Genomic DNA, 25239 nt, shown 5'->3' with positions numbered 1-25239 from the left:
CCCTCTTGCGTCTCCCTCCCTCCACCATCCCTATCCCATCCGTCTAGGTGGTCACAAAGAACCAAGCTGATCTCCCTGTGCTATGTGACTGCTTCCCACTAGCTATCTATTTTACGTTGGGTAGTGTATATATGTCCATGCCACTCTCTCACTTTGTCCCAGTTTACTCTTCCCCCTCCCCGTATCCTCAAGTCCATTCTCTAGTAGGTTTGTGTCTTTATTCCTGTCTTGCACCTAGGTTCTTCATGAACTTTTTTTTTTCAGATTCCATATATATGTGTTAGCATATGGAATTTGTTTCTCTCTTTCTGACTTACTTCACTCTGTATGACAGACTCTAGGTCTATCCACCTCACTACAAATAACTCAATTTTGTTTCTTTTTATGGCTGAGTAATATTCCATTGTATATATGTGCCACATCTTCTTCATCCATTCATCTGTTGATGGACACTTAGGTGGCTTCCATGTTATGGCTACTGTAAATAGAGCTGCAATGAACATATTGGTACATGGCATTTTTGAATTATGATTTTCTCAGAGTATATGCCCAGTAGTGGGATCGCTGGGTTGTATGGTAGTTCTATTTTTCATTTTTTAAGGAACGACCATACTGTTCTCCATAGTGGCTTTATCAATTTACATTCCCACCAACAGTGCAAGAGAGTTTCCTTTTCTCCACACCCTCTCCAGCATTTATTGTTTGTAGATTTTTTGATGACGGCCATTCTGACTGGTGTGAGATGATATCTCATTGTAGTTTTGATTTGCATTTCTCTAATGATTAATGATGTTAAGCATGCTTTCATGTTTTTGTTGGCAATCTGTATATCTTCTTTGGAGAAATGTCTATTTAGGTCCTCTGCCCATTTTTGGATTGGGTTGTTTTTTTTTGATATTGAACTGCATGAGCTGCTTGTAAATTTTGGAGATTATTCCTTTGTCTGTTGCTTCATTTGCAAATATTTTCTCCCATTCTGAGGGTTCTCTTTTCATCTTATTTATGGTTTCCTTTGCTGTGCAAAACTTTGAAGTTTCATTAGGTCCCACTTGGTTATTTTTGTTTTTATTTCCATTACTCTAGGAGGTGGGTCAAAAAGGACCTTGCTGTGATTTATGTCATAGAGTGTTCTGCCTATGTTTTCCTCTAAGAGTTTGATAGTGTCTGGCCTTACATTTACGTCTTTAATCCATTTTGAGCTTATTTTTGTGTATGGTGTTAAGGAGTGTTCTAACTTCATTCTTTTATATGTAGCTGTCCAGTTTCCCCAGCATCACTTATTGAAGAGGCTGTCTTTTCTCCACTGTACGTTCTTGACTACTTTATCAAAGATAAGGTGACCATATGTGCATGGGTTTATCTCTGGGCTTTCTAACCTCTTCCATTGATCTATATTTCTGTTTTTGTGCCAGTATTATACTGTCTTGATTACTGTAGCTTTGTAATATAGTGTGAAGTCACAGAGTCTGATTCCTCCATCTCCATTTTTCATTCTTAACATTGCTTTGGCTATTCGGGATCTTTTGTGTTTCCATACAAATTGTGAAATTTTTTGTTCTAGTTCTGTGAAAAATGCCAGTGGTAGTTTGATACGGATTGCATTGAATCTGTAGATTGCTTTGGGTAGTAGAGTCATTTTCACAATGTTGATTCTTCCAATCAAAGAACATGGTATATCTCTCCATCTATTTGTATCATCATTAGTTTCTTTCAACAGTTTCTTACTTTTCTGCATACAGGTCTTTTGTCTCTTTAGGTAGATATATTCCTAGATATTTTACTCTTTTTGTGGCAGTGGTAAATGGGACTGTTTCCTTAATTTCTCTTTCAGATTTTTCATCATTAGCGAATAAGAATGCCAGAGATTTCTGTGCATTAATTTTGTATCCTGCTACTTTACCAAATTCATTGATTAGCTCTAGTATTTTTCTGGTAGCATCTTTAGGATTCTCTATGTACAGTGTCACATCATCTGCAAAAAGTGACAGCTTTACTTCTTCTTTTCCTATTTGGATTCCTTTTATTTAATTTTCTTCTGCGATTGCTGTGGCTCAAACATCCAAAACTATGTTTAATAATAGTGGTGAGAGTGGGCAACCTTGCCTTCTTCCTGATCATAGTGGAAATGGTTTCAGTTTTTCACCATTGAGTATGATGTTGGCTGTGGGTTTGTCATATATGGCCTTTATTATGTTGAGAAAAGTTCCCTCTATGCCTACTTTCTGCAGGGTTTTTATCATAAATTGGTGTTGAATTTTGTTGAAAGCTTTCTCTGCATCTATTGAGATGATCATATGTTTTTTCTCCTTCAATTTGTTAATATGGTGTATCACATTGATTGATTTGCATATATTGAAGAATCCTTACATTCCTGGGTTAAACCCCACTTGATCATAGTGTATGATCCTTTTAATATGCTGGTGGATTCTGTTTGCTAGTATTTTCTTGAGGATTTTTGCATCTATGTTCATCAGTGATATTGGCCTGTAGTTTTCTTTCTTTGTGACATCTCTGTGTGGTTTTGGTTTCAGAGTGATGGTAGCCTCGTACAATGAGTTTGGGAGTGTTCCTCCCTCTGCTATATTTCGGAAGAGTTTGAGAAGGATAGGTGTTAGCTCTTCTCTAAATGTTTGATCGAACACACCTTTGAAGCCATCGGGTCCCAGACTTTTGTTTGTTGCAAGATTTCTCCTTTTCCATTTCTAAATCTATTGATTTGAGTCTTCTCCCTTTTTTTCATGATGAATCTGGCTAATGCTTTATCAATTTTGTTTATCTTCTCAAAGAACCACCTTTTAGTTTTATTGATATTTGCTATCATTTCCTTCATTTCTTTTTCATTCATTTCTGCTCTGATCTTTATGATTTCTTCCCTTCTGCTAACTTTGGGGTTTTTTGATTCTTCTTTCTCTAATTGTTTTAGGTGTAATGTTAGGTTGTTTATTTGAGATGTTTCTTGTTTCTTAAGGTAGGATTGTATTGCTATAAACTTCCCTCTCAGAACTGCGTTTTCTGCATCCCATAGGTTTTGGGTCATTGTGTTTTCATTGTCATTTGTTTCTAGGTATTCTTTGATTTCCTCTTTGATTTCTTCAGTGATATCTTGGTTATTAAATAGTATATTGTTTAGCCTCCATGTGTTTGTATTTTTTACAGATTTTTTCCTGTAATTGATATTAAGTCTCATATCACTGTGGTTGGAAAAGATACTTGATATGCTTTCAATTTTCTTAAATTTACCAAAACTTGATTTGTGACCCAAAGTATGATCTATCCTAGAGAATGATCCATGAGCACCTGAGAAGAATGTGTATTCTGTTGTTTTTTGATGGAATGTCCTATAAATATCAATTAAGTCCATCTTGTTTAATGTATCATTTAAAGCTGTGTTTCCTTATTTATTTTCATTTTGGATGATCTGTCCATTGGTGAAAGTGGGCTGTTAAAATCCAGTACTATGATTTTGTACTGTCGATTTCCCCTTTTATGGCTGTTAGTATTTGCCTTATGTATTCAGGTGCTTCTATGTTGGATGCATAAATATTTACAGTTTTTATATCTTCCTCTTGGATTGATCCCTTGATCATTATGTAGTGTCCTTCTTTGTCTCTTGTAATGGTCTTTGTTTTAAAGTCAATTTTGTCTGATATGAGAATTGCTACTCCAGATTTCTTTTGATTTCATTTTGCATGGAATATCTTTTTCCATGTCCTCACTTTCAGTCTGTATGTGTCCCTAGGTGTGCAGTGGGTCTCTTTAGACAGCATATATAGGCGTCTTGCTTTTGTATCCATTCAGGCAGGCTATGTCTTTTGGTTGGAGCATTTAATGCATTTACATTTAAGGTAATTATTGATATGTATGTTCCTATTACCATTTTCTTTAATTGTTTTGGCTTTGTTATTGTAGGCCTTTTCCTTCACTTGTGTTTCCTACCTAGAGAAGTTCCTTTACCATTTGTTGTAAAACTCATTTGATGGTGTTGAATTCTCTTAGGTTTTGCTTGTCTGTAAAGGTTTTAATTTCTCTGTCAAATCTGAATGAAATCCTTGCTGGGTAGAGTAATCTTGGTTGCAGGTTTTTCTCCTTCATCACTTTAAATAAGTCCTTCCACTCCCTTTTGGCTTGCAGGGTTTCTGCTGAAAGATCAGCTGTTTACCTTATTGGGATTCCATTGTGTGTTATTTGTTGTTTTTCCCTTGCTGCTTTTAATATTTTTTCTTTGTATTTAAGTTTTGATAGTTTGATTAATATGTGTCTTGACGTTTTTCTCCTCTGATTTATCCTGTATGGGACTCTCTGTGCTTCCTGGACTTGATTAACTATTTCTTTTCCCATATTAGGGAAGTTTTCCACTCTAGTCTCTTCAAATATTTTCTCAGTCCCTTTCTTTTTCTCTTCTTCTTCTGGGATCCCTATAATTCGAATGTTGGTGCGTTTAGTGTTGTCCCAGAGGTCACTGAGACTGTCCTCAATTCTTTTCATTCTTTTCTCTTTATTCTGCTCTGCAGTCATTATTTCCACCATTTTATCTTCCAGGTCACTTATCCGTTCTTCTGCCTCAGTTATTCTGTTATTGATCCTTTCTAGAGAATTTTTAATTGCATTTATTGTGTTGTTCACCACTGTTTGTTTGCTCTTTAGTTCTTCTAGGTCTTTGTTAAACGTTTCTTGTATTTTCTCCATTGTATTTCTAAGATTTTGGATCATCTTTACTATCATTATTCTGAATTCTTTTTCAGGTAGACTACCTATTTCCTCTTCATTTGTTAGGTCTTGTGGGTTTTTGCCTTGCTCCTTCATCTGCTGTGAGTTTCTCTGTCTTCTCGTTTTGCTTAACTTACTGTGTCTGGGGTCTCCTTTTCGTAGGCTGCAGGTTCATAGTTCCCATTGTTTTTGGTGTCTGTCCCCAGTGTCTAAGGTTGGTTCAGTGGATTTTGTAGGTTTCCTGGTGGAGGGGACTAGTGTACATGGCTGACTTTTATCTCCCAGGAAAGTCTGCCCTCTGTTCACACCCTCTTGGTGCAGACAGCCCAGGACAGATGGCATGAGCGGTTCTGCCAAGCCAGCCAGTGAGAACAGGCAGGCAGACATCTGCAGGTGGAGGCCAGAAGAGAATCAATGTTGGATGGTCACTGAAAGTCGATTTCACAGAGAGGCTGTTTCTCCAGCAGCAGAAATTACCCTCTAAGAGCTCTTCAGGTCTACATAGGCAGTAGGCCAAGGGTGATATACACCAAACACTTAAGCTGTCCAAACAAGGGCCTGGTGTATATTAAAATCCCAAACACCTGAATCACATCTGATTCTAAGATTGTAACAAGTTTCCACCTAAAGCTTCTGAGCACTTAGGAAGGACAATATTACCACAATAAAATCACATGTGGAGTTGTTAAAAGTCCCAATGTCTAGACTATACCCCAGACCAATTAAGTCAGAATCTTTGGTGGTGACTCCAAGCATCAATACCTATCTCTAAACTGCCCTTGCAGAAGGCAGGATGCAGACAGAAAGGACCACTTCTCAAAGTGCAAAGCAGCAGTGTTTTTATATGTGGTGAGTTGAGGGTGTGGAGACTGAGCTCTGGACACCCAAAATTAAAACTTAAATCAATGGCTATGGAGATGTCATCATTTCTTAAGAAATTGTCTTTCAAGGGAAAGAACATGTGGCTAAGAGTCTCAAGATCTGATTATTATACTAAAATTTGCCAGTCACTTCAACTGAGAACCTCAGTATCACAGTCTGTATAATAAGAGAGTTGGATAGAGTGATCTCCAATATCCTCCCATTCCTCCTATTTCTGTTGTCAAATGCTGGTTTAAAACTTTGTACAATCTATTCTTTTCTCTTTAAAACTGTTAATTGATTTTTTTTCTGATGATTACAAAATAAGATTATCATAATTTTATATCTTAAAGCCTTTCTCCCACATTTCCACATAACATGTAATGGTAGATAAAACATTTTGAAATGCTTTATGCTCTGATCACTCCTATTTAATATTATATGGGAAATCATAACCAGTGCAACAAGGGAAGAAAAATAATTTTAAAAATTGGGAAAGAGAAATAAAACTTTTAAAAAAAATTTTAAGATGAATGATTGTCTATGTAGAAAATACTGAAGATTTACAAAAAAAGAAAGAAAGAAAGACTACTGGATCTAGTAAGTAAGTTTAGCAAGCTCTCAAGATATAAGGTCAATGTTCAAATATCAGTTGTATTTTTATATTCAAGCACTGAAAAATTGCATGTTAAAATGTTTAAAGTACTATTTAAAAAAGCATCCAAAAATAAACTAGAAATAAATCTAACAAATTTGTATGTTAAATCTAACAAGATTTGTATGTTAAGACTACAAAACATTGGTGAGAGTAATTAAAAAATATATGGTGTCCATGGTTTAGAAGGGTCAATGTTTATAAAGATGCCAATTCTCCCCAAACTGATTGATAGAGTCAATAAAATTCCAATCAAAAACCCAGAAGGCTTTTGTAGAAACTGAAAAAATGATCCTACTATTTATATGAAAAAAGCAGAGGGCATAGAATAACCAAAATAATTTTTAAAACCCCAAAGTTTAATGATTCACACTACCGGATTCCAAGACTTAACTATAAAGCTTCAGTAACCAGTGCAGTGTGACAAGACACATTTAACTTTCAGGGTTAGGTGGGAGCAGGAAGAGATGGATTAAAGAAGGCCATACCACATGTGCTCATTAATATGGGCAGGGACTCCACCCATGCACTGTACATATTTTTGTAAACAAAGTTCTATTGGAATCCGACAATGTATGTCCATTTGCTTACATACTGTCTATGGCTGTTTTCACACCATAGTGTCAAAGTTGAGTAGTTGCAACAGAGTCAGAGACCAAATGGATAAGGTTGCCAGATTTGTATTTTAGTAAATAAAAATACAAGAATCTCAGTCAAATTTGAATTTCAGATAAACTACAAAAAAATTTTATTATAAGTATGATCTGTGCAGTAATGTGGATATATTTATACTAAAAATTTATTTGTGGTTCATTTGAAATTCAAATTTAACTGGGTGCCATGTATTTTATCTCTATGTATAAATTTAAAGACTAAAATATTTACTATTTGGACCTTTATAGAAAATGTTTACCAACCCCTGATTTCAGGTAAGAAGGAAAACGTTTCTCAACAATTAATTAAATTGTCAACAAAATTATTTGAAATAGTTTTTCATTAAAAGAAGTTACAAAATTAACACGGTATAAATACATTTGGTTTTTTTTCAGTTACCAAGATTAAAATATGATACCTAAAGCTATAACAAGTTCACTATTTTTTTTTACCAGCTTCGGAACTTCCAGGAAACCCCTCTAAATATGAGGGTATACCATTATTTGAAGCAGTGGATCACAAACATGCACATCAGATTTACTTAGGGTGCATTTTAAAAATACAGATTCTTAGGCCCCAGCCCCAAAAATTATGATTCATTATATCTGAAATGGAAACAAGGAATTTTTTTTTAAGTTTTATAGATGATTTTTATGTACAGACTAGAGAACGGGTGACTTGTGCAGTGGTTTGCAAACTTTAATATGCATCAGGGCCTGTTGAAACACAGATTGCTGGGCCCTAACTCCAGAGATTTTGATTCAGTAAGTCTGAATGGGACTCAAGAGTGTCTAACAATTTTCCAAGTGATGCTAGTACATTCTGCTGGTCTGGAGACTTCATTTTGACAAAGAATGATTTAAAATTTTTCATGCAGCTAACTTATGATTTTCTTAAGTTCAGATCTAGATTTTAAACCTAGTATACAAAATAATGGAAATCTAATGCCACAAAATGAATTGTATTGCTTGCTATTCCACCATAGTATTAATTTACCTAAAAAAGAAATGATAAAGTTTTTGTGTTTCAGACCATGCTTTGCTGTAACTCAGAAAGTCTCTAATCTTGTCAAAAAGTATTGAGAATGTGATCCAACCTTAAGTCTTAAATATGCCATTGAAAGCTTATTGTAAAAATAGAACTAACTACTAATAAACCAATTCAGCAAACTAATGAAATACTTAGGAATAAATTCAACCAAAGAAGTGAAGAAGTTATACACTGAAAACTACAAATATGGAAAGAAATTAAAGATTTAAATCAATAGAAAGACATACTATGTTCATGGATTAGAAAGCTTAATATTGTTAAGATGGCAATACTCCACAAATTGATAAACTAGCAAATTTATCCTAAAATTTATGTGTAAATGCAAAGGAAGCAGAATAGACAAAAAATCTTGAAAAGGAAGAACAGTGTTAGAGGGTTTATGTTTCCCGATTTCAAAACTTACTAGAAAGCTATGGTAAGCAAAAAAAAAAAAAAAAAAAAAAAAGTACTAGCTTAAGAATAGACATATAGAACAATGGAATATAATTGAGAGTCCAGAAGTACACCTTCACATTTACAGCCAACTGCTTTCTGACAAATATGACAATAGTTTTTTCAACAAATGGTGCTAGGACTGCTAGATATTCACATGAAGAACAATGAAGTTGAACCCTTACCTTATACCATATATAAAAATTAACTCAATCTGGATTGAAGAACTAAGCCTAAGAGGTAAAAGTTATAAAAATATTAGAATGAAACTTAGGTATAAATCTTTGTAAACTTGGATTAAGCAATGGTTTCTTAGATGTCACGCCAAGAGCACAAACAACAAGAAAAAAATAAACTGGAAATCATCATAATTAAAAACTTCTGTGCTTCAAAGGACACTATTAAGAAAGTGAAAAAAGGAGGCAGAGTCAAGATGGTGGACTAGGAGGAGGCAGAGTTCCCTTCTCCGCACAACTAGGGCACCTACCAGGCACTAGTGGGGGACCATGGACACCTGAGGGGATGGAAGACACCCCCAAACAACTGGGTAGGATGTGGCTGGAGATAGGGGATGAGAAGTAGAGGCAGGACAGGACCAGCACTGCTGAGGGGTTGCTGGGGGAAGAGAGGGGTTCCCACACCTGGAGGGACCCACCCACGGTTAGGGGATCAACGTGTCAATGGGGACGGAGGGTCCCTTGGGAGGGTGGAGGATCAGAAGGGAATGAGGCCAGGGTGCCCCTGCCCACTTGGGCCCAAGGGAGCCTGCTGAGGTCCTGGACCTGATTCTCTGCCCATTGAGGCCCCCTCCAGCCACGTGAGTCCTGAGGGAGTAGTGGGGGAGGAAAAGTAAAGGCTGGCAAGATGGGACTGGTGCCTCTGAGGGGCAGCTGAGGGAGGTAAGGGGTTCCCATGCCCTGAGGGGCCCACCCACAGTTAGGGGATCAACAGGGATGGGGTAGGCCCTTGGGAGAGGGGAGAATTGGAAGGGAATGAAGCGATCTTTTCCCCTACCCACTTGGGGCCCAGGGAGCCTACTGAGATCCCAGGCCTAATCCTCTGCCCTCCAATGCTCCCTCCTGATGCGCTGAGCCGAAGCCCTGCCTCCACAGCCCAACCCAGGTGCTTACCTCCAAACTCCACACTCCAGGTCCCCCTCCAGCCTTACTGCCTTTCCCAGCTGCACCATGTTTAATGTTGCCCCTGCTTAGGCCCTGCTCCCAAGGCCTTTTCTGGCCACGTGGGTCCTGAGCCTAGGCCCCGCCTCCACCTTAAACCCCATCCCACCTAAGCCCTGCCACCGCCTAAGTCCTGGCCCCACAGCCAAAGCATTTCTGATCTTTCTGGGTTTTTTTAGGTTTTTTTTTTTTTTTAATATCTTTATTGGAGTATAATTGCTTTACAATGGTGTGTTAGTTTCTGTTTTACAACAAAATGAATCAGTTATATATATACATATGTTCCCATATCTCTTCCCTCTTGCGTCTCCCTCCCTCCCACCCTCCCTATTTGGTTCTGTTTTACTTTGTTGTTGTTGACTCATTTACATCTTTATTTTTTCTAATAAATTCATATTTTTCTAACTTTATTTTATTTATATTTTATTATTGTTCTCCTCCTTTTGGCTTGTTCTCCCCTTTTTTTTTTTTCTTTTTTTTCTTTTTCTGTTGTGGTTCTATTTTACCTTGTTGTAGTTGTTTCACCTATATTTTTATTTTTCCTAAGATATTTTCTATTTTTATTTCATGTTTTATTCTTTGTTATTGTACTCTCCTTTTTTTTTTCTTTTGTCACACTGCATGGCTTGTGGAATCTTATTTCCCAGGCCAGGGGTCAGGCCTGAGCTCCTGTGGTGGGAGTGCCAAGTCCAAACCACTGCACTAACAGAGAAACTCAGACCCCAGGGAATATTAAACAGAGTGAGGTCTTCTGGAGTTTCTCAACTCAGCACCAAGGCCCAGCTCTACCCAACTGCCTGCAAACTCCAGTGTTGGACAACTCAGGCCAAACAACCAGTAAGACAGGAACACAGCACCACCCAAGTAAAAATAAATATGTTACAGACAAAGGAGCAAAGTAAAACCTACAAGACCAAATAAACAAAGAGAAAATAGGCAACCTAGCAGAAAAAGAATTCAGAGTAAAGATAGTAAACATGATCCAAAATCTTGGCAATAAAATGGAGGCACGGATTGAGAAAATACAAGAGAAGTTTAACAAACACCTACAAGAACTAAAGAACAAACAAACGGTGATGAACAACACAATAACTGAAATGAAGAATACACTAGAAGGAATCAATAGTAGAATAACTGAGGCAGAACAGCAAATAAGTGAGCTGGAAGATAGAATGGTGGAAATAATTGCTGAGGAGGAGAATAAATAAAAAAGAATGCAAAGAATTGAGGACAGTCTTGGAGACCTCTGAGACATTAAATGCACCAACATTTGAATTATAGGGGTCCCAGAAGAAGAAGAGAAAAAAAAAGGGCCTGAGAAAATATTTGAAAAAAAATTTTAAATATTATATTCAAAAACTTCCCTAACATGGGAAAAGAAATAACCACCCACGTACAGGAAGTGCAGAGAGTCCCATACAGGATAAACCTAGGAAAAATACACCAAGACACATATTAATCAAACTAACAAAATTTAGTTCAATGAAAAAATATTAAAAGCAGCAAGGGAAAAGCAACAAATAACATACAGTGGAATTCCCATAAGGTTATCAGCTGATTTTTCAGCAGAAATTCTGCAGGCCAGAAGGGAGTAGCAGGATATATTTAAAGTGATGAAAGGGAAAAACCTACAACCAAGCTTACTCTACCCAGTGAGGATCTCATTCAGATTCAATGGAAAAATCAAAAGCTTTACAGTCAAGCAAAAGCTAAGAGAATTCAGCACAACAAAACCAGCTTTACAACAAATGTTACAGGAAATTCTCAAGGCAGGAAACACAAGAGAAGAAAAGGACCCACAAAAACAAACACAAATCAATTAAGAAAATGGTAATAGGAACATACATATCAATAATTATCTTGAATGTAAATGGATTAAATGCTCCAACAAAAATACACAGACTGGCTCAATGGATACAAAAACAAGACCCATACATATGTTGTCTACAAGAGACCCACATCAGACCTAGGGACACATACAGGCTGAAAGTGAAGGGCTGGAAAAAGATATTCCATGCAAATGGAAATCAAAAGAAAGCTGGAGTAGCAATATTCATATCAGATAAAATACACTTTAAAATAAAGACTGTTACAAGAGATAAGGAAAGGGACTTCCTTGGTGGTGCAGTGGTTAGGAATCCGCCTGCTAATGCAGGGAACACGTGTTCAATCCCTGGTCTGGGAAGATCTCACACGCCATGGAGCAACTAAGCCTGTGTGCCACAACTACTGAGCCTGTGCTCTAGAGCACGTGCCTACAGCCCATGCTCCACAACAAAAGAAGCCCCCGCACAGCAACGAAGAGTAACCCCCACTCGCCGCAACTAGAGAAAGCCTGCGCACAGCAACAAAGACCAACTCAGACAAAAATTAAAATAAATAAAATAAAATAAATTTATTTAAAAAGGAGAGATATAAGGAATGACTCTACATAATGATCATGGGAATAATCCAAGAAGAAAGCATAACAGTTATAAATAATTATGCACCCAACATAGGAACACCTCAATACATAAGGCAAATGCTAACAGCCATAAAAGGGGAAATCAACAGTAACACAATAATAGTGGGGGACTTTAACACCCAACTTACACCAATGGATAGATCATCCAGATAGAAAATAAATAAGGAAACACAAGCTTTAAATGACACAGTAGACCAGATTGACTTAATTGATATTTGTAGGATATTCCACTGGAAGGAAAAAGAATACACTTTATTCTCAAGTGCACATGGAACATTCTCCACAATAGATCTCATTTTGGGTCACAAAACAAGACTTGGAAAATTTAAGAAAATTGAAATCATATCAAGCATCTTTTCCAACCACAAGGCTATGAGATTAGAAATAAATTACAGGGGAAATATGTGAAAAACACAAACACATGAAAGCTAAACAGTGTGCTGCTAAATAACCAAGAGGTCACTGAAGAAATCAAAGAAATAAAAAAACACCTAGAAACAAATGACAACAAAACAATCCAAAGTCTATGGGATGCAGCAAAAGCAGTTCTAAGAGGGAAGTTCATAACAATTCAATATCACCTCAAAAAACAAGAAAAATCTCAAATAAACAACCTAACTTTACACCTAACTCACCTACAAAAAGAAGAACAAAGAAATGCCAAAGTTAGTATATGGAAATAAATCATAAAGATCAGAGCAGAAATAAATGAATTAGAAATGTAGAAAACAATAGGAAAGATCAATAAAACTAAAAGTTGGGGTTTCCCTGGTGGCACAGTGGTTGAGAGTCCACCTGCTGATGCAGGGGACACGGGTTCATGCCCCGGCCTGGGAAGATCCCACATGCCGTGGACCAGCTAGGCCCGTGAGCCATGACCGCTGAGGAAATACAAAGGCTCATAAGAGACTACTACAAGCAACTATATGCCAAAAATATGGACAGTCTGAAAGAAATGGACAAATTCTTGGAAAGGAACAACTTTCCAAGACTGAACCAGGAAGAATTAGAAAATATAAACAGATCACAAGTAATGAAATTTACAGTGTATTTAAATTCTTCAAACAAACAAAAGTCCAGGACCAGTTGGCTTCACCAGCAAATTCTGACAAACATTTAAAGAAGAGCTAACACCTCTCCTTCTCAAAATCTTCCAAAAAATTGCAGATGGAGGAATACTCTCAAACTCATTCTGTGAGGCCACCATCACCCTAATACCAAAACCTGACAAAGATATCACAAGAAAAGAAAATTATGGACCAATATCACTGATGAACATAGACATAAAATTCTCAACAAAATACTAGCAAACAGAATCCAACAACACATTAAAAAGATCATACACCATTATCAAGTAGGATTTATCCCAGTTATGCAAGGATTCTTCAATATATGGAAATCAATCAATGTGCTACACCATATTAACAAATTAAAGAATAAAAACTATATGATCATCTCAATAGAGGCAAAAAAAGCTTTTGACAAAATTCAACAACCATTTATGATAAAAACTCTCCAGAAGTGGGCATAGAGGGAACCTACCTCAACATAATAAAGGCCAGTAATGACAAACCCACAGCCAACATCATTCTCAATGGTGAAAAACTGAAAGCATTTCCTCTAGATCAGGAACAAAACAAGGATGTCCATTCTCACCACTATTATTTAACATAGTATTGGAAGTCCTAGCCATGGCAATCAGAAAATAAAAAGAAATAAAAAGAATCCAATTGGAAAAGAAGAATTAAAACTGTCACTGTTTGCAGATGACATGATACCATACATAGAAAACCCTAAAGATGCTACCAGAAAACTACTAGAATTAATCAATGAATTTGGTAAGGTTGCAGGTTACAAAATTAATGCACAGAAATCTCTTGCATTGCTATACACTAACAACAAAAAATCAGAAAAAGAAATTAAGGTAACAATCTCATTTACCATTGCAACAAAAAGAATAAAATACCTAGGAATAAACCTACCTTAGGAGGCAAAAGACCTGTACTCAGAAAACTATAAAACACTGATGAAAGAAACCAAAGATGACACAAACAGTTGGAAAGATATACAATGCTGCTGGATTGGAAGAATCAATATTGTGAAAATGACTGTACTACCCAAAGCAATCTACAGATTCAGTGCAATCCCTATCAAATTACCAATGGCATTTTTCACAGAATTAGAACAAAAAATTTTACCATTTTTATGGAAACACAAAAGACCCCGAATAGCCAAAGCCATCTTGAGAAAGAAGAATGCATCTGTAGGAATCAGGACTCCCCAACTTCAAACAATAATATAAAGCTACAGAAATCAAGACAGTATGGTACTGGCACAAAAACAGAAATATAGATCAATGGTACAGGATAGAAAGCCCAGAGATAAACCCATGAACATGTGGTTACCTTATCTTTGATAAAGAGGCAAGAATATACAATGGAGATAAGACAGACTCTTTATTAAATGGTGCTGGGGAAACTGGACAACTACATGTAAAAGAATGAAAGTAGAACACTCCCTCACACCATACACAAAAATAAACACAAAATGGATTAAAGACCTAAATGTAAGACTGGATGCCATAAAACTCTTACAGGAAAACATAGGAAAAACACTTTGACATAAATCACAGCAAGATCTTTTATAATTCACCTTCTAAAGTAATGAAAATAAAAGTAAACAAATGGGGCCTAATGAAACTTAAAAGCATTTGCACAGCCTAGGAAACCATGAACAGGATGAAAAGACAACCCTCAGAATGGGAGAAAATATTTACAAATGAAGCAACTGACAAAGGATTAATCTCCAAAATACACAAGCAGCTCATGCAGCTCAATAACAAAAAAAAAAAACAAACAACCCAATACAAAAATGTGCGGAAGAGCTAAACAGACATTCTCCATAGAAGACATACAAGTAGCCAACAAACACATGAAAGGATGCTCAACATCACTAATCATTAGAGAAATGCAAATCAAAACTACAATGAGGTACCACCTCACACCAGTCAGAATGTCCTTCATCAAAAAATCTACAAACAATAAATGTTGGAGAGGGTGTGGAGAAAAGGGAACCCTCCTGCACTGTTGGTGGGAATGTAAATTGATACAGCCACTATGGCGAACAGTATGAAGGTTCCTTAAAATACTAAAAATAGAACTACCATATGACCCAACAATACCACTACTGGGCATATACCCTGAGAAAACCATAATTCAAAAAGAGTCACATATCACAATGTTCATTGCAGCACTACTTACAATAGCCAGGACATGGAAGCAACCTAAGTGTCCATCGACGGATGAATGGATAAAGAAGATGTGGCACATATATACAATGGAATATTACTCAGCCATAAAAAGAAATGAAATTGAGTTATTTGTAATGAGGAGGAGAGACCTAGAGTCTGTCATACAGAGTGAAGTAAGTCACAAAGAGAAAATCAAATACTGTATGCAAACCAATATATATGGAATCTAAAAAAAAAAAAATTTCTGATGAACCTAGGGGCAGGACAGGAATAAAGAAACAGATGTGGAGAATGGACTTGAGGACACAGGGAGAGGGAAGGGTAAGCTGGGACGAAGTGAAAGAATAACACTGACATATATACACTACTAAATGTAAAATAGATAGCCAGTGGGAAGCAGTTGTGTAACACAGGGAGATCATAAAAGGAAATGAAATTGGGTCATTTGTAGAGATGGACCTAGAGTCTAAATATCATATATTAACGCATATATGTGGAATCTAGAAAAATGGTACAGATGAAACTATTTTTAGGGCAGGAATAGAAATGCAGACATAGAAAACGGACGTGTGGACACAGTGGGGAAAGGGGAGTATGGGATGAATTGAGAGATTAGGTTTGACAAAAATATAATACCATGTGTAAAATAGATAGCTAGTGGGAACCTGCTGTATAGCACAGAGAGCTCAGTTCAGTGCTCTCTGATGACCTAGATGGGTGGGATGATGGGAGAGGGAGGTCTAAGAGGAAGGAGATATATGTATACATATAGCTGATTCACTTCATTGTATAGCAGAAACTAACACAACATTGTAAAGCAATTATACTGCAATAAAATAAAAAACAGTGAAAAGACAACTCACAGGAGAAACTTTTTGCAAATCATAAATCTGATAAGGGATTTGTATCTAGACTACATAAAGAGCTATAAAACTCAATAATAAAAAGTAAACCCAATTAAAAATAGGCAAAGGATCTGAATAGATAGCTCTCCGAAGAAGATATACAAATGTCTAAGATAGTGTAATTAACCAACATGGAAATAAAGATGAAAACCACAAGGAGATACCACCTCACAGCCACTAGGACGACTATCATTACACACACACACATACACACACACAACAAACAGAGAGAAAATAATAAGTACCAGAGAGGATATAGAGAAATTGGAACACTTATGCATTGCTGATGGGAATGTAAAATGTTGCAGCCACTTTGGGAAACAGTCTGGTTGTTCCTTAAAAAGATTAAACATAGAGTTACTATATGATCCAGCAATTCCACTCCTATATATACACCCAAGATAAATTAAAATATATGTGCACACAAAAACTTGTACTCAAGTGTTCTTAGCAGCATTCTTCGTAATAGTGAAAAGGTGGAAACAACCCAAATGTCTATCAACTAATGAATGCAGTATATCTCTACAACAGAACATTATTCATCAATAAAAATAAATTATTTATATATGCTACAACATGGTTGAACTTTGAAAACATTAGACTAAGTTAAATAATCAGTGTTAAAGGACCACATATTGTACAATTCCATTTACATATAATGTACAGAATTGGAAAATCTATAGAAGCAGAAAATCAATCAGAGGTTGCCTACGGTTCTTAGGAGTATGGGAGGATTAAAGAGTGGTAGCTAAGGGGTCCAGGGTTTCTTTTTAGGCAATGAATATGTTCTAAAATTGATTGTGGTGATGGATGCACAACTGTGAATATACTGAAAGGTGCTGAATTTTACACTCAAAGAATGAATTGTATAGTATACTAATTATATTTCAATGAAGCTTTTAAAAGAAAATAGAACTATGTTAAGGACACTGTTCTGAAATAAAATCTATTAGGCATTTTGAGATTTAGTTCCCAAATTCTATTTCTAATTCTCTTTGAAAACATGTTTTTAAATTTATATTGAGCTGAGTATTTCTTGCTTAATTTTGCAGTCTTCATAGCAAAACTACAGCACCACATATTTCCTCTGTTTGTGCAAATAACCAGCCTTTGCTTCAAATGAATGTTTCTATTAACACTATGCCTAATTATTGAAATTAAACATGTGCAATTATGAGCTTCTTCTCACTGCCTCTCAACCTATCTTTTCCTCCTGCTGGCTCACTCTGAGGGACCTTGGCTCACTGAAGCTTGCCAGGGACACTTATTTGTATGAACATGGCCTTAATTGGAAGTACTGTATCTAGTCTATCCTAAGAATTAAAATTTAAATACTTCTTTTCATCATCTTGATAAAAATCATAAACATATACATGTAATAAAATAAATAAGGAAAATTCCATTTAAAATAAAAAGCTCAGCTCCTGAAAGACTGCATTTTTAAGAGAATCCTTTTTTATTTGATAAATACAAGCAAAATCCCAGAATCCCAAATCAACGTCCCAACACGAAAGTCATGGACTAAGGTGAGATTGTGTTTCCATGACAGAACATTTAAATTTAAAAAAAAGCTAGATAACTAATAATTTCAACTAACAAAATTGACACTTTCTGAAGTGTTGTGAGAGCACGTTTTCTCCTTTTTGTTTTCCTTTTTCTTTTTTTTTTTAAATCAAGGGTGGTATTATTATTATGATATTATTATTATTAATTATTATTATTATTATTTATTTATGGCTGTGTTGGGTCTTCGTTTCTGTGCGAGGGCTTTCTCTAGTTGTGGCAAGCGGGGGCCACTCTTCATTGTGGTGCGCGGGCCTCTCACTATCGCGGCCTCTCTTGTTGCGGAGCACAGGCTCCAGACGCGCAGGCTCAGTAATTGTGGCTCACGGCCCCAGTTGCTCCGCGGCATGTGGGATCCTCCCAGACCAGGGCGAGAACCCGCGTCCCCTGCATTGGTAGGCAGACTCCCAACCACTGCGCCACCAGGGAAGCCCCCTTGTTTTCCTTTTAATCGTTCAATGCATTAATCTACTTCCTTTTCAATACTTTATACTTCACACCATTTTTCAGTGTGCCACAAATCCCCAACCCTTACTCTCAAACATTGTATCAAAACTATAGTAATACTAGGGAGATTACCCATCATGACTAACTGGAAAATTGTTCTGATAGACACACTGCATAATCTTTGGAGGTTTCTACCAAGTAAAGCACACACCTCCCTTTGTAATAGGAAATATTGAGGTCAGTATATGGAAACCAGTACATGAGACAAAATATGATATTTTACATATTGAATTCTATAGGTATTCTACAATAAACATGTAAGAATTTAGTGAGATAATACATGTGAAGTGATACTATAAATTACAAAGTATTAGACGAAGTTTAGGTAGTACTGGTAGTAGTAACAGTAATCATTTCTAAGAACATGTTCATTGTTACTTATTTGCAAAACTGCATGGTTTGAGGAACTCAAAACTAAAATGGCAATCTGTAAAGTTCCAGGGATAAAAATCAAATCAAATTTACTCATATTGACATTTTCCTAGAAAAGAAAATATATTGTATTTTTCAGCATAATTTGGTGTAAAAAGGTTCTGTTATTATTGAATCTATTGAGACCTAGGAGATCATCAATAAACAGTGCTAAGTAGGTTCAATCCCAAGGAAAACATCCCAGCCTCTGCTAATGAGATTTCCATGCAATACCAGGCCAAATTTGATTTTATTTCATTCAGTGACTTCACAGCCTCTGAATAAGAGCTTCCTGTGAACTTCTGCAGTTTAATAACTGCAGAAGTTCTGCAGTTTAATAAAAGTTGATCAAAATGGGGTTTTTAAGTAAATGCTTCAAGCAAATTGAGAATGGATACCCTTTCTCTGTAATAATTGTTTTGTGGGAAAAGGTTTAGTACCTTAAGATTCAATTCTTTGGAGGAAGGAGAATCATTAATGGTAAGAAATAAGCCCCCCTGGATTTCAACTGATCCCTCTTTCTTCCCTATGAAATCATAGTTATGGATGACAGAGAATATTTTTTAAACTCCTTATTTTATAAAATAAAAGTAGAGCTGATTAGCAGCAATCTTGAGCCCCAAACTAAGAATTAGTTTCAAAATACTTTGAGGCCCATATACCCATATTTGTCTAGTATGTGCTAAAGAAAGAGTAGGTTGAGTAATTACCTGGCCAGAAATCTGTTCCTGTTTCTATTTTTTTAGCCAATTTTATAATTTGTTAAATGAAAATTTAAGTACTTATAATTTTTCTGAATTTTTTAATGAATCTCCAATGCTTTAGCTTTTAGAATTAATGGTTTAATTTTTATATTAAAGATCCTGAAAATGCTTGATCCACTACAGATCTGTAAGAAAAACTCAAAATATAAAACTTTCTCTTGGGGACCTTCAAGATGGTGGAGGAGTAAGACATGGAGATCACCTTCCTCCCCACAGATACACCAAAAATACATCTACATGTGGAACAACTCTTATAGAACACCTACTGAATGCAGGCAGAAGACCTCAGACTTCCCAAAAGGCAATAACCCCCGCCCCCAATGTAACTGGGTAGAGCAAAAGAAAAAGGAAAAAACAGAGACAAAAGAATAGGCATGGGACCTGCACCTCTGGGAGGGAGCTGTGAAGGAGGAAAAGTTTCCACACACTAGGAAGTCCCTTCACTGGTGGAGACAGGCAGTGGGCAGGGTGAAACTTCAGAACCACAGAGGAGAAAGCAGCAACAGGGTTGCAAAGGGCAAAGCAGAGAGATTCCCACACAGAGGATCAGTGCCAACCAGCATTCACCAGCCTGAGACGCTTGTCTGCTCACCCACCAGGGTGGGTGGGGGCTGGGAGCTGAGACTTGGGCTTTGAAAGTCAGACCCCAGGGAGAAGACTGGGGTTGACTGCGTGAACACAGCCTGAAGGGGGTCAGTGCACCACAGCTAGCCGGGAGGGAGTCCAGGAAAAAGTCTGGACCTGCCTAAGAGGCAAGAGACCATTGTTTCGGGGTGCACAAGGAGAGGGGATTCCTTCCCTGTCTGCCCACAGAAGTCAGAGCGCAGCCTAAATGAGCTCCAGAGATGGGCATGAGCCACAGCTATCAGCACAGACCTCAGAGATGGGCATGAAATGCTAATGCTGCTGCTGCAGACACCAAGAATCCTGTATGCAAACACAGGTCACTATCCATGCGCGCGCACACACACACACACACACACACACACACACACACACCAGGAGCCTGCGCAGAATTACACTGCCAGGGTCCTGTGATCCAGGGACAAGTTCCCTGGGAGAACACACGGTGCTCCTCAGGCTGTTGCAACATCATGTTGGCCTTTGCCACAGCAGGCTCACTCCATATTTCAATTATAACTACTATACCCCTCCCTCACCCTGGCATGAATGAGCAAGAGCCTCCTAATCAGCCCTGCTTTAGCCCCATCCTGTCTGGGCAGAAACAGATGCCTGAGGGTGACCTACATGCAGAGGCGAGGCCAAAACCAAAGCTGAACCCCAGGAGCTGTGCGAACAAAGAAGAGAAAGGGAAATTTCTCCATGCAGCCTCAGAAGGAGCAGATTAAATTCCTACAATCAACGTGATGTACCCTGCATCTGTGGAATATCTGAATAGACAACAAATCATCCCAAAACAGAGGTGGTGGGCTTTACAAGCAACTGTACACTTGGGATTTGCTGTCTGTGACTGATTTGTTTCAGATTTTTATATTTCTCTTAGTATACTTTTTAGCGCTTGTTATCTTAGGTGGATTTGTTTATTCGTTTTGTTGCTCTCTTTTTATATTATTATTACTGGTTTTTTTTAATGTTTTTATTTTAATATTTTTTTTCTTTCATTTTTCCCTTTTATTCTGAGCCGTGTGGCTGACAGGGTCTTGGTGTTCCAGCCTGGTGTCAGGCCTGAGCCTCTGAGGTGGGAGAGCCGAGTTCAGAGCATTGAACCACCAGAGACCTCCTGGCCCAAAGTAATATCAGTTAGTGAGAATTCTGCCAGACATCTCCATCTCAATGCTAAGATCCAGCTCCAATGGCCCACAAGCTCCAGTGTTGGACATCCCATGCCAAGCAACTAGCAAGACAGGAATACAACCCTACCCATTAGCAGAGAGGCTGCCTAAAATTATAACAAGTTCACAGACACCTCAAAACACACCACTGGACACAGTCATGCACACTAGAAAGAAAATATCCAGTCCCACCCACCAGAACACAGGCAGGAGCCCCTCCACCAGGAAGCCTACATAAGCCACTGAATCAACCTCACCCACTGGGGGCAGAAACAAAAAACAACAGGAAACATGAACCAGCAGATTGTAAAAAGGAGACCCCAAACACAGCAAGTTAAACATGGTGACAAGACAGAAATATGCAGTAGATGAAGGAGCATGGTAAAAACTCACCAGACTAAACAAATGAAGTTGAAATAAGCAGTCCATCGGAAAAAGAATTCAGAATAATGATAGTAAAGGTGACCAAAATCATAGAAATAGAATGGAGAAAATACAAAAATTGGTTTAACAAGGACCTAGAAGAGCAAAAGAGCAAACAAACAATGATGAACAACACAATAAATGAAATTAAAAATTCTCTAGAAGGAATCAATAGCAGAATAACTGAGGCAGAAGAATGGATAAGTGACCTGAAAGATAAAATAGTGGACACAATGACTGCAGATCAGAGTAAAGAAAAACGAATGAAAAGACTTGAGGACAGTCTCAGAGACTTCTGGGACAACATCAAACACACCAATATTCAAATTAAAGGGGTCCCAGAAGAAAAACAGAAAAAGAGAGGGTCTGAGAAAATATTTGAAGAGATTATAGTTGAAAACTTCCCTAACATGGGAAAGGAAATAGTAAATCAAGTCCAGGAAGCACAGACAGTCCTATACAGGATAAATACAAGGAGGAATATGCAAAGACACATATCAATCAAACAATCAAAAATAAATAACAAACAAAAAATATTAAAAGCAGCAAGGGAAAAGCAACAAATAACATAGAAGGGAATCCCCGTAAGGTTAACAGCTGATCTTTCAGCAGAAACTCTGCAAGCCAGAATGGAGTTGCAGGACATATTTAAAGAGATGAAAGGGAAAAACCTACAACCAAGATTACTTTACCCAGCAAGGATCTCATTCAGATTCATGGAGAAATGAAAACCTTTACAGACAAGCAAAAGCTAAGAGAATTCAGCACCACCAAACCAGCTTTACAACAAATGCTAAAGGAATTTCTTTAGGCAGGAAACACAAGAGAAGGAAAAGCCCGCCAAAACAATGAAGAAAATTGTAATAGGAACATATATATCGATAATTACATTAAATGTAAATGGATTAAATGCTCCAACGAAAAGACATTGACTGGCTGGATGGATACAAATACAAGACCTCTATATAGGCTGTCTACAAGAGACCAATTTCAGACCTAGGGACACATACAGATTGAAAGTGAGGAGATGGAGAAAGATATTCCATGAAAATGGAAATCAAAAGAAAGCTGGAGTAGCAATACTCATATCAGATAAAATAGACTTTAAAATAAAGACTATTACAAGAGACAAAGACACGCACTATTTCATGATCAAGGGATCGATCCAAGAAGAAAATATAACAATTATAAATATTCATGCACCCAATATAGGAACACCTCAATACATAAGGAAAATACTAACAGCCATAAAAGGGGAAATTGACAGGAACACAATAATAGTAGGGAACTTTAACACTCCACTTTCACCAATAGAAAGATCATCCAAAATGAAAATAAATAAGGAAACACAAGCTTTAAATGACACATTAAACAACATGGACTTAATTGATATTTATAGGACATTTCATCCAAAAACAACAGAATGCACTTTCTTCTCAAGTGCTCATGGAACATTCTCCAGGACAGATCATACCTTGGGTCACAAATCAAGCCTTGGGAAATTTAAGAAAATTGAAATCATATCAAGCATTTTTTCCAACCACAATGCTATGAGACTAGATATCAATTGCAGGAAAAAAAAAACTGTAAAATATACAAACACATGGAGGCTAATCAGTACACTACTAAATAACCAAGAGAGCACTAAGAAATCAAAGAGGAAATCAAAAAATACCTAGCAACAAATGACAATGAAAACACGATGACCCAAAACCTATTTGATGCATCAAAAGCAATTCTAAGAGAGAAGTTTATAGCAATACAATCCTACCTCAAGAAACAAGAAAAATCTCAAATAAACAACCTAATCTTACACCTAAAGCAACTAGAGAAAGAAGAACAAAAAAACCCCCAAAGTTAGCAGAAGGAAAGATATCATAAAGATCAGATCAGAAATAAGTGAAAGAGAAATGAAGGAAACAATAGTAAATATCAATAAAACTAAAAGCTAGTTCTTTGAGAAGATAAACAAAATTGATAAACCATTACCCAGACTCACCAAGAAAAAAAGGGAGAAGACTGAAATGAACAGAATTAAAAATGAAAACCGAGAAGTAACAACTGACACTGCAGAAATACAATGAATCATGAGAAATTACTACAAGCAACTATATGCCAATAAATTGGACAACCTGTAAAAAATAGACAAATTCTTAGAAAAGCACAACCTTCTTAGACTGAACCAGGAAGAAATAGAAAATATAAGCAGAGGAACCACAAGCACTGAAGTTGAAACTGTGATTAAAAATCTTCCAGCAAACAAAAGCCCAGGACCACATGGCTTCACAGGCGAATTCTATCAAACATTTAGAGAAGAGCTAACACCTATCCTTTGCAAACTCTTCCAAAATATAACAGAGGGAGGAACACTCCAAAACTCATTCTATGAGGCCACCATCCCCCTGATACAAAGCCAAAGAGGTCACAAAAAAAGAAAACTATAGGCCAATATCACTGATGAACATAGATGCAAAAATCCTCAACAAAATACTAGCAAACAGAATCCAACAGCACATTAAAAGGATAAAACACCATGATAAAGTGGGGTTTAACCCAGGAATGCAAGGATTCTTTGATATATGCAAATCAATCAATGTGTTACACCATATTAACAAATTGAAGAATAAAAACAATGTGATAATGTCAATAGATGCAGAAAAGGCTTTTAACAAAATTCAACACTGATTTATGATAAAAACTCTCCAGAACGTAGTCATAGAGGGAACCTACCTCAACATAATAAAGGCCATATATGACCAACCCACAGCCAACGTCATCCTCAATGGTGAAAAACTGAAACCATTTCCTCTAAGATCAGGAACAAGACAAGGTTGCCCACACTCACCACTATTATGCAACATAGTTTTGGAAGTTTAGCCACAACAATCAGAGAAGAAAAATAAATAAAAGGAATCCAAATAGGAAAAGAAGAAGTAAAACTGTCACTGTTTGCAGATGACATGATACTATACATAGAGAATCCTAAAGATGCTACCAGAAAACTACTAGAGCTAATCAATGAATTTGGTAAAGTAGCAGGATACAAAATTAATGCACAGAAATCTCTTACATTCCAATACACTAATGATGAAAACTCTGTAAGAGAACTTAAGGAAACACTCCCATTTACCATTACAATAAAAAGAATAAAATACCTAGGAATAAACCTACCTAAGGAGACAAAAGACCTGTATGCAGAAAAGTATAAGACACTGTTGAAAGAAATCAAAGATGATACTAATAGATGGAGAGATATACCATGTTCTTGGATAGCATGAATCAACACTGTGAAAATGACTATACTACCCAAAGCAATTTACAGATTCATTGTAATCCCTATCAAACTACCAATGGCATTTTCACAGAAATAGAACAAAAAATGTCACAATTTGTATGGAAACACAAAAGACCCTGAAAAGTCAAAGCAATCTTGAGAAAGGAAATTGGAGCTGGAAGAATCAGGCTCCCTAACTTCAGACTATACTATAAAGCTGCAGTATTCAAGACAGTATGCTACTGGCACAAAAATAGAAGTAGAGTGAATGGAACAGGATAGAAAGCCCATAGATAAACCCACACGTATATGGTTACCTTATCTTTGATAAAGAGGAAAGAATATACA

At 36.9% G+C, this 25239-nt stretch overlaps 1 pseudogene; it reads left to right on the top strand.

Annotated features, from left to right (window-relative positions):
- The window catches only part of LOC137210071 (large ribosomal subunit protein uL15-like), a 38795-nt pseudogene that overhangs the window by 7623 nt on the left and 5933 nt on the right, over positions 1-25239 (top strand).

Source organism: Pseudorca crassidens, chromosome 17, assembly GCF_039906515.1.
Source record: "Pseudorca crassidens isolate mPseCra1 chromosome 17, mPseCra1.hap1, whole genome shotgun sequence".
In the NCBI taxonomy this organism is placed as follows: domain Eukaryota; kingdom Metazoa; phylum Chordata; class Mammalia; order Artiodactyla; family Delphinidae; genus Pseudorca; species Pseudorca crassidens.
The sequence above is the reverse complement of the archived record's forward strand: the minus strand, read 5'-3'. Positions and strand labels throughout refer to the sequence as shown.